We start from the raw sequence: 11,471 nt of genomic DNA on the forward strand, positions 1-11,471 counted from the left end.
AATGCACTTGTGCAGATAGTGTCTCTATCAAAAACCTCTATCAGCTATTTACAGGGCAGTTATATATGCACTTCAGACTGCTTTGTTCTCATCAGGTGCCCTTCATTTTCTCCAACCACTTTCACAAAGAGATGTTCAAATGCTGATATGTAGAAGAAACATGTTAACCTGGACCTTTAAAGGATGGCAGAAGATATGTCCAGATGCAGAACCACCAGTATAATCTGCCGTGTGAATGCTGCCAGCTTTTCATTGATGAAAACTATCATGCTCAGCAAGGCACTCCTGCAGCTTCATAACTTCCCTGAGCTCCTTTACAGCATTGCTAGGAGCCTGTAAGTTGTGTGTCTTCTCCTAATTTGATAAAACAAATGTGTTCAGTGCTCTTGTCTAGCATGGACCAATATTTTTTTTGGTCCCTCAGTTTACCTATTATTGACTTGAGGTAGCTGAGCGTTCCTCAGTGATTTTCAGATAGATCAGTATTAAAAAGTGTTGAGCTGGACCCTACTTTCAGAATAAACCTTAGAGATTCCTTTTAAAAAAAGCTTCATTTTTTTTTTTTTAAACTGGGGGCTTGTTCTAATGATGGGGAAAACTCATGAGTCAGCAAGGAGTGATCTAATGTTTCTAATCTAATCTTTGTCACAAATAGCTCTATCCTAGGTTTTTAACGACTCAAAATTTAATGGGGTAGAATAAATCAATTATGGTTGTTTCAGGTAAACTAAATGATACTATTTCCATCTTTTTAATACTTTCACTTAATTTGTTAATCATTGCATATTGTAAAAGACTTTTGCCTTTTGATTAGAGGAGAAGCATACAGGAACTTTAATTCTCCACAGAACAGTGTAAATGAAATTCGGGTTAAAATAATAACCAATGAATGTCTTTCCTGAGCTATTTGTTCCTTGCCTGTGTACAGAGAAACATAAGAATATTTAAGGGAATACATTAGGAAAAATGTGAGACAAGCAATTCCAGGATTTGTCACGTATTTTGTTCCCAGGAACACAGACTCCAAACAGGTAACAACTTTGCCTATGGCTTTGTTTTGCCCCTTTCCCTTCTCCTATCCATTCCCCATTTCCACCTCTGGTCTGTTTGTGCTGGGCACATAGAGCAGGGGCCCTGAGGGAGTCACTGTGACCCTCTCAGGGGAGAAGATACTGTGCATTCTACGGGCAAATCTCTCCCTGTGCTGCTGACACAACTCAACAGGCTTCACATGGGGAGAGGGAAATGAGAGAATCTGTGTGAGGGGCAGATTGGGCTGGGGATGGAGCCCTGCACTAGGAAACAATGGTCCAAGGCTTGCCATCTCCACCTGGCATTGCTCAGGAATCCACAATGGTCCCCCTGCCCAAGTCCAGCTGATGGAGTCAGACCAGGCCATGGTAGTGCTTGCTAAAAATGCACTCTTGCATTTTAACAAGCCAAAGTTTCAAGGTGACTCAGTGAGGGTGAGAGAAAATCCACCTGTTTGAAAGGACAACATCCACATACTGATGAAGTAGTCTAGCAAGTAAAATGATCACCTAAATCAGCCCAGATATTTGAACAAGAAACAAAATTTGTTGCATATATAGTGTTTATCTCCAAAGCTTTGCTCTGAGCTTTTAAGGCTCTCACAGAGAGCTCAGCAGTATATTTTGTGACTAGACTTTTTTTCTTGGCTGACTATGACCAGGCTCCTAAGTCCATATTTTCACAGCTAGCTAGGAACTGACAGAGCACCAATAAGCCCATCTGAAGTTGTGGCTTTTGAAAACCAAACTTCCTTCCTGTCTGTGCTGAAAATCAACTTAAATGCCTTCATTTAACCACCTAAAACTGAAAATATTGTCTAAATAGTTTACATTAACCATAAATTACCTAGAACTGTCAGCTTCAATAAAATAAATTACAGCCATTCCCTGCCCTGACGAAAGTTGCTTTTTCTCTTAAGATCTCATTTAAAAAGATCTGATTCCTTGTTTGGCATGTGCCCCCTGAGCAGTTCATGTGTTTTCAAAGCCCAGGCTCATTCTCCTCCTGCCCCTTACACAGCCACATTGAAGCTGTGACATCAAGGAATCAGCCAGATCTTATGCACTCAGTGGCAAAGACAGGCAAATAGAATGCAGCAATTTTCTTTTTAATCCTCCTGTCTTGTCATCAACGTTGCAGCTTTTTCAGATCTTTAATTTTTTCATTTCTGTGGAAGGCATATCACAATCAGAAACCACTTTCTTTCTTTCTTTACCCCATCAAAAAAACATCATCCTAGCTGTTAATTTTCTCTCTCCTCAAACCATATTAACTTTAACATGCACTGATGCCTCCTCAAACCTTTGTTTCACTTATCATCTCCTTTGTGTTATATCCCAGAAATGTGAACTTCTACATCTTGCTGTAATTCTATTACATTTTCTTCTTAATACATGTGATCCTTATCCAGTGCCTTGTTTTTGGAACTTTCTCACTTTCCCATGCAACTCATTTAGAAGTCATTAATAATTTTCTGACTCAATTTTATTTCCTTCTTTATATCTTCCTTTCTCTAATAAGAGAAAAGCATGAGCAATGAAGAAAAAACCCTCAAACATTTTCATCAAATCATTTATTTTGTAGTAGGTCTTAATGTGACATGGTTAGCAGAAAAATATCTGGTTTAAGTACAACATTTGTGAAAGTGAAGTGTCATGTTTGTTTTGCAATTGTCTTATTTTAACATTTTCTTCAGTCTGGAAGAAAAATATCAAAAGCTACATGTCAAAATGAGTCAAAAAGCACCTTTTCCTTTACAGGCTTGTGCTGAAATGAATGGTAAATACTAGTTCCTGCCTCCTGAAAGCAAGCCTTTAGCAGGCAAACAGCAATTTCAGAGAGCTGTACACTTTGTAACAGCAGCAGCAAAAAGAGAAAGTTCTATGCAGGTCTAAACAAAATACCAAAATCTCTACCTGTACAGGTTTATGTAAGTGATGTTGTTGAGAACAGTCTGCACCACCTTTAGCTTGCAGGGTAATGTGCCTTTTCCACTCACTGCAGAAAACAATGCAAAGAATGAGGCAGCAATACCTGAGTGCAAACAGAGACACCCAGCAAACACCGGGAAGTGACTGACTGAAATGTTCAGAAATGCCCAAGGACTCTTCCAGCACAGAAATATTGAACATGGTGACACATGAAGGCACTAAAAAGATGAAGCCAGTGTCTAACTTCTCTGTTTTCTCTTGGGACCTGAGGAGAGCAAACACCACTAGAACAAGTAGAAATACTTTAATAATAAAGTAGAAGTTCTTATCCTAAGGGCTGCAATAAATTAGGCCTCCAGTGCAGTGACAGCTACAGAACATCTGCAAGGCAAAGGACTGCTACCAAGTGTGCTGTCTGTGGGCATTTCCCTTACAGCTATTGTGTAATTATCCCTGTCCCCCTTGACTGTCCCTGCCGGCTGTAACATCCCTGTGATGCCCTGACAGGGGACTGGTGCAGTGGGAGCTACAGAGCCAGTTTGGCACAGGAGCTCCAACATCAGGGAGACAGGGAAAGAGCCCGGGGATGATCTTCCAAGTGAGCAGCAGGATGAAACTGAATGAAACTTTCCCTCTCACTTTCTTTTTTCCAGTCTTGTGGATTCATCATCTTCCTGTTGGAAAGCCTCTTGGTGCTCACTAGAGATGGTACTGTGCTGATGTGCCTGCATGCCAAATAGGCTGAGATGCCCTGCTGTGGAAAAAATGAATGAAGGAGAGGACAAAATAGCGTACATGTGTATTCCTAATAAAAATATAAACACCACAAGTGTATGGCCTGATACATTTGGATCACGTTGGTTTGACAAGTTCATACCAGCAGTAAGAATGAAGGAGAAGTCAACAAAGGGTCATGTGCATATGCTTACAAATAATTTCTTAACTGTATCAGATGGCCTTAGGCTAGTCTTTTAAGGATGATTTTTTTTTTAAATTCAAAATGTGCCCAAAATGTTTGGCAGAGGGGATCAGCTTAACTTCACAACTTGCAACTTAACAACTGACAACATCTATAGCAATATCTGGCATAGAGAGGAGATCCTCAGACTTTTTGCTTGCTGGGTCACTTTGATGCCTTAAGTTTTAGCTTTCATATTATCCAGATTCTGTTCTACATTAGTGTGTAACTCTGAACATCGTATCAAGTGTTAACAAGTTCTCCTCAGAGTTTAGGTAGACAAAACAATCTTTTTCCACCCCAAGAACCAAGGACACCATTGCAGCTTCAGGCCCAAAAATATAAACAGCAAATTGAGGAGAGCAATCTGGGAGGATGGGACTTCATAACTTGAAGCTGTAAGCAGACAATTAACCCTAATATGCAAATCGACCAAAACTTACAAAAGTGTGAAAATGTGTGACCTGTTGTCCATTTTGGGTGTGGCCTTAGCCAGGCTCTTGTACTGCCCAAGGTGTATTCTTCGAAGGCCTTCTAATAAATACCTACTTAATTCTTTTAACACTGTCTATCCTCTGTTTTAGGTAGCCTCTCAAGGCATCAGCTTGGCCTGTGAAGACTTACAGATCCTGCCCCATCACAAGGCTGTTTAAGGGTCTAATTAGTGTGTTTTCACTCATACCCGTTTTGCTGTGCTGAGCTGAAACTTGTTAACTTCTTAAGAAAAACTTATTGTATAGGCCTAAAGCTCAGCTTTTAAATCATTACCAAACCATTTGCCTGATTCATGCCATATGATTACTTCACTTTACAGCTTCTAAAGATAAATTTGGGAAATTTCTGTAATGCCATGTTTGATTTAAATGAGCCCTCTGGCTGATAGAAGCAATGACATTTATTCCCATCCTTGGTGGTTTTTCTGCACACAGAGTCAGCATTTATACTTCTAATGCTCTGGGGCATGGAGACCAACTCTGAAGCCTGTAGAGGAAATAGTCTTGGATTCAACAATGCTGTTGTCAACTTTCAGAATTTCAGATACAAAAGCAGTTGTGGGGAAGGGCAAGATGAAACTTTTGGATTTGGATTCAGTTCAAAATCTGCTTCAGATTGCCACTGATACAGAACTTTATTTATAACTCTAGACTTGGATTTCTATTAATCTAAAGTGCATGGAAATATTTCTTTGTACAATAATCTCCATACACCATTTTGAAAGATTTGGTTGCATTTGCCACCAATGTAATTATGTTCAAAATTCTTTGTGATGACACACATCATCACTGACACACCCATACTTGGGTTCAAAGCTCAAGTATAAACCCCCTCTTCACCTTCAGAAATGAGACATGTCTTGTATGCGGAAGCATGGGTTTTCTACACAATGTGTAGAAAATCCTCTCATGGTTGGTTTTGTTAATTTTTATTTAAGCATCTCAAGGAAGCCATCAGCTGTAAGCGTATACATACTTTGCAATCCTAAGGAAAGAAAAGTGTGGAGTGCCATCTTTCTGATATCTTTGCAGAAGTCTCACCAATAGATCATAGGAAACGGCATCAATTCCACTGGTTTAAGAGACACTGATCATTTTGCATGTATTTGACCTTTGTTAGGCTGGATTTTAGGTCTCTCTTGAGCCTGATGAAAGAACTAGCAAGCTCAACAATTTACACAGCAAGTGTTAAGCAGCTAAGTGTTATTTGCTTGGATAAACAAGCTTTCTATATGGAAGTCTTTAGTACTCCATACACATGCTAGAACTCATGGAACAGGATATGCTTTTGGATACCAACAGCAAGTCTCTGCTAATGAAAAGTAGGCAGTAATTAGTCTTAGCATATTGAGCATATCTACTTCATTTTACATCATAAACATCAGAAAAATGAGAAATTAAGTAACACTAGATGAAACCTGACAATACATTGCATTTTTGCAACATTTTTTTTTTCTGGAATACTATTGCATTAGAGATTTGTAAGTGAAATACATAAAAAGCTGCTTTACAACCTTCTACTTCTAAACTCTGCTGTGTGATGTGTCTGTGCCCTTAGAACCTCTCCCTCCTCTGCTGAATTCCCAGGTTATCCAGAGCTACCACCCTCCTTCTAAGTTGTTTTTCTGTTGGCAGCCCAGTGGACACATCATAAAATAGCAGGATATCTCCATTTAGTCTAGATTCACTCTGCTCAGCTATGAGCAGCCCATGTTGGCATGGCCCTCTGAGGCTATTGTGATGCAGGAGGGTTGAGATAAACCTGTGATGGGTCAGGTCACAGGGTGGGCTCAAACTCACTTCAAGCAAGCTGAGACTATTCTCCCCTTCCTGCTGTTCTGTCTCTAGCACTTTGTAACAGCTTTGAAGGAGTTCTTAGCTCAGTATTTCAACCTTTTGAGCCTATTCTAGTAAGCACAGCTCATTTTTACTGTTGGCAATATTACTATACATTACATTAGAGGATGCTGATTATTAAGACATGTAGTAGCCAAAATAAAATGTGATTTAAAAAATAAAACATGCATGTGTAGGTAATGTCTGAATATTTGGAAGGCACAGTTCATAAATTGTTCTGGACTAGCACTATGGATAATCCTACTGCAGAGAGCTGGAAACAGCTGCCCTGAAAACAGGACCTTATCTGATGGTGGTTGTGAACTGGTGAGTCAGTTAGTGGCTGGTCTTACATCAAAGTGGATTGAGGAGGAGCAAATCCAAGGTTGCTGATAGAATTGAGATGAGAAACAGTAATAAAAATGGACTAGATCAAAAAAGAATGAATATCAACCTCTGAACTGCTGAGCAACAGGGTGTGCACACTGTAAGAATTAGCGGGGAGGTGGAGAAACCCTGTTTTTCACACGGGGATTAAGATAAGATAAAGCAGTTAAGATAAGATGTCATAATAGTTGGTGTTTCTCTGAAAGAAAACGAGTATGTGATGTTTCTTAGCAGCTAAGAAAGGTTCTAAGCCCTACTAGTGTCCCACAAAAAATGAACCCCACCTGTCCAGCGGGGTTTCTGTCACTGTTTTATTATTGAGTGAAGACCACCTCCAAAAGCACACTGCGAAGTGAGTTCTTAATTCAGTATGGACTCAAGGAAAAATGACACCTGTCAAAGGACATAGTAAATGTTAAAAAGTATCATTTGGATTCTTGAAGATCTCCCATCTAAACTCACATCATGCCCTAGGCTGCCAGACTTTGACATCACAGCCTATCTCATCATGGGGCATATTGCAAAGCTGTTGCAAAGCTTTAGTGTTGATGCACAGAGTGAACGAATCACAGATTTTGGTCATTTGAGTGGGCTGAGTAAGGTTTGCTAGATCAAGACATGGACTTCTGAACAAAGAAAAGCATTTAATGAAAAACTGATGTTTCCCTAATATATATAAATAAGCACAGCAATTTGCACTTATATAACTCTTTTCATGTACTCCAGAGCTCAGAGCTTCTTAACACTGAAAGGTGAGTTTTTCTTTACTTACATTTTAAAGGAAAAAATTAAGCACTTGGAAATGACTTGCACAGAGTTGAGTCATAACTCTGGTCAGTCTCTTGCTCCCATTGTCATATGTTGCTGCATTCTCTTCACTACCAATTTAATAGTTTATTGTTTGGGTTTCTTTGCTGTTTGCATAGAAAAGATTAGTTTACAGCAGTTGTAGAATGATTTGCTATTTCATTATATGGATTTTTTCTGCAAGCTTTGAAATGCAAAAATAATTTCTGTACTATTCTTTGTAATTTACAAATAATTAGTAAAGGATGAACAAAGAACTTGGTAGCACATATTTTTGTTTTGACATCAGAACTGGCTTACATAGTGCTCACTTTGTTCTCTTGTATAACTTTTTCATGGGTCTCCATTTTAAAATCTGATTCACTACACAAACAGTTGTTGATTCACAACAGAGAGAGTGGTATGTTGGGAGGGAATGGGAATGGATAGTGAGAACTGAGCTATCCAGCTTTGCTAGTCATAAAAAATACATGAATATTTCAATGAATTAACTGTGTCCTGGACATGCTGAATATAAATCAAGCATATATTTTAAACGTGTAACCCAGATATTGCAAAGGTTCAATGAAAAAGATGCAAAGTCTTTATCTTCAGGTCACTAGTTCAAATAACAAGTAAAAGATCTGAGGCCCATTTCTTCGCAGAGGACTGCTAATAGCACAGATTTTTGCTCTTAGCTCTCTTATTAAAGAGGCAAGAGCAGAGGGAATGCATTACCTGCTCTGCCCTAGAGGCAGGTCAAGGCTGAGCACATTGGCAGGTCTGCTTCTTGCTTTGTCCCTGTTGAATAATGAGAAAATTAATCCCTCAGGTAGTGAATGTGACACTGTCTGGCACCACAAATTCAGGCAGATGGAGGGAAAGGATGCAAAGTGTCTATGGATTCATGCTGCGTAAATCAAAAGACACTCAGAAGTAATTTGTATTGGACAAAGATAAAACTGATGCAACACAGAGTCACACCAGCTCTAGCTAATCAATAAGAATATTCAGTAAAGCCATTGCAAATGTCCAGCTTTTAACTGACACATAAAATTTTATGAAACAGAATCATCACATAAACAGTGACAGCATGTCAAATACACCAAAATGAGCTTAATGGTAATTCTCACTGAATGTATTTCATAAGAACCTATTTTCCAATGATGTCCTTCATGAACTTATATTGAAATAAAGGCTATTAAATTGAAGTCAATCCATGAAATTATTACTACAAACATTCATTATTTTATGAAGCAGGTTATTGATGTTCCTTAGCCTGCATAAACAATTATGAACTCTTGTTGCACTAGCACACCATGGCTTGGCTTTAGATTACAAATTCATCCCTGTGTTCATAAGCTCTTGACAGTGTTTCTTTTCTTGTGGGTAAAATGTGTACACATTTACCAGTCTTCCTAGAATCACAGCTAAATAGAAATGATTATGTTAAAATGCCAGTACCTGGCACTCTTTCATGTGCAAAAATGAAGCTGTAGTTCTACTGAAGATGAATTACAAGACTGCATATAATCAACCATGCTTTTTTTTTTTTTTCACTGTGTTAACAAATGAAGTTAAAATCCATGCATGTATAACTGTACTATTACAATTGACTCACAAGTCAATCTATAGTCTTATATAGGAGTTTTAGTCATGGGTTTGAAGTTTCAACCTGTGCCTACCTGAAGGATTCTCAGGCTGGTGATGCTAAGTTTTCCAAAGTTCTCATAGTCACTAGTAAAAAAATGACTCTAAATAGTAAAAAGCAGGAAGATAGGAAAAGTCTGAAAGATCACAAATTTTCACTCTGTCTCTGGGAAGACCTAAAGGAAGGAAAGAATAATGGAGGTTCTGTCAGCCATTAACATTTTCTTTCCATGTTCTCCCAGAACAAAACTGTCTTCCTAGACCTTGTGAGTAATCCCACAAGCAGTTCTTATTTTATCCCTTTTAGTGAAAAATATCATGCTCTGTCATACACTTCATCACTGAGTGGCAGATGATGGTGCTGACCACTGTATTAGGCATTTTCCTGGTCTATTCCAGTTGCTTGATTATGGTTTACACTAAACAATATTTCAAATGAAGTCTTCTTAGAAGAGCTGGGGGCTTTGAGTAGCAGTGTCTCTGCTGCAGCCATGCTGAAAACAGATGGATTGCTGGTGATGTACAGTAGCAAAATATTTTTCTCATCTTGTGTTTCATGAGATACCATATGTGCTCACACAGATAATATGAGACAACACATTATTCCAGGATCCTGGAGACTTCTCTGATGTGAACTGATTAATCAGCCCGGATAAGAGCTAACAGTTCAAGTCCAAATGCAGATAGTCAATTATGTGAGATTTTCACTTGTCAGTGTATTCTGATAGACCCATTTATTATGTCAAAATCCTTTTAAATGGACTTGGACATTGCTGGCAGCATAAATGACATTAAAACTTCTTTTCTGATTTGAGTTACTTGGTCTGTGTAAGTCTTGCACATTTGGGGAGCTCTGCTCCTGCTACTTTGGGAAGGACATTTGTATAATCTTTGTTTCTCACATTGTTAATCCAGGACATTAAAACAATATGACTGGGCTCAGTAGTGAAATATGGACTTTCCACATGGCACTGCATGAGAAAACAAACTTATATGTGCTTTGCATAAGGTCAGGGCAAGGTCCTTTCTACAAGCAAAATACAACATTGCTGTGCTCCCCTTATTACAAAGGGAGCCAAAAATCTTGCTTAAAAAGAATGTATTCTTCAAGAATCTTCTAGTTTTGTTTGAATGAGGTATTCTCTTCCCATTCTGAATTATTTTGTGGTGAAAGAGTCTTCTTTTAATTTCTTCATACTTTTCTTCAGTCCTGTATATTAATGTAGTGTGCACTGGCTGATAGTATTTCTCTCCTAGGAAAGAGCGTGCTGCCAATTATACTTGTGCTCAGGTGACATTATTCTCCAGTTACACTTGTTTAACTCTAGCAAAATTAGAGGGACAGAACATTCAACAGGTGAAGTGTTTTACTTATGGATAGATATTTGGTATACTGGCTTTTGAGAGGTAGCTGTGTATGATGTTTTCTTCCACACTTGAAATTCACTGGTATAGTGCTACTGGCTTACTCTGTGAAAAACAGAATCCAATGTTTGTTTGTTATACAGTTCTCTCACTTAAATATATATATATATATATATATATATATATATACAAGTATATATATATATACACCTACATATACAGATGCTGTGGATATAACTGTGGATAAAGAAGCTCTGTTTTCTCCTGGGAATCACTGAGACATTTCTATAAAAAATGAACCAAACTAAGCAAAATTACATAACAAAAATATTTGCTTATAAAAATGTTAGATAAATTTCTATTTTCTTTATTAAAAATGCCTTTAAAGTTTATTTCAGTTAATTAAAGTCAACATTTCTAAGAAAAGAAAAAATTAGGCTAACAGAATAATGAGGTACTTCTCGTACCATTGACATCCCTGGAACTTGGGGCTGTGGTAGATAGCTGACATTCACAGATGAGTGACACATCTGAGGTAGCTGATGGAGACAACATGAAATCATTGTTTTCCCTAGAAAACCAGATCAGCTAAAATGTAGCTGACTGTGAGAAAATTCAGTGATGCTATATGTGGTGGTTTGACCAGGAAGGAGTAGGAATTCTGGGAAGCTGTGGTCAAACCAATGAAGGTTTTGGGTTTGAGACTGGCACCCGGTGTAGCCAGTGGGGTTTGGACACACCTCCGAGAATACACAGGGGTTAAAAGCAGGGCACTGCCCTTGGATCTCTCTCTTTTTGGACATCGCGGCGAGGAAGTCAGATCTCTTCCCCCGCCCAGCCCGCTGCTGCTGGGCGGGGGAGGGGCGGCCATGCGGTAGGCCCGGGGCCTGGACAGAGGTGGGGGTTGAGGGGCTTTCAAGGATGGAAGGGTGGAGGAGCCCCAAGAGACATCGAGACATCGGGCAGCCAGCCCCCCCCCCCCCCCCCCCCCCCAGGAGAGCAGCCAGCCAGGAGGAGAAGGGGGGAGGAAGA

Source organism: Zonotrichia albicollis, chromosome 2 (assembly GCF_047830755.1).
Source record: "Zonotrichia albicollis isolate bZonAlb1 chromosome 2, bZonAlb1.hap1, whole genome shotgun sequence".
NCBI lineage: Eukaryota > Metazoa > Chordata > Aves > Passeriformes > Passerellidae > Zonotrichia > Zonotrichia albicollis.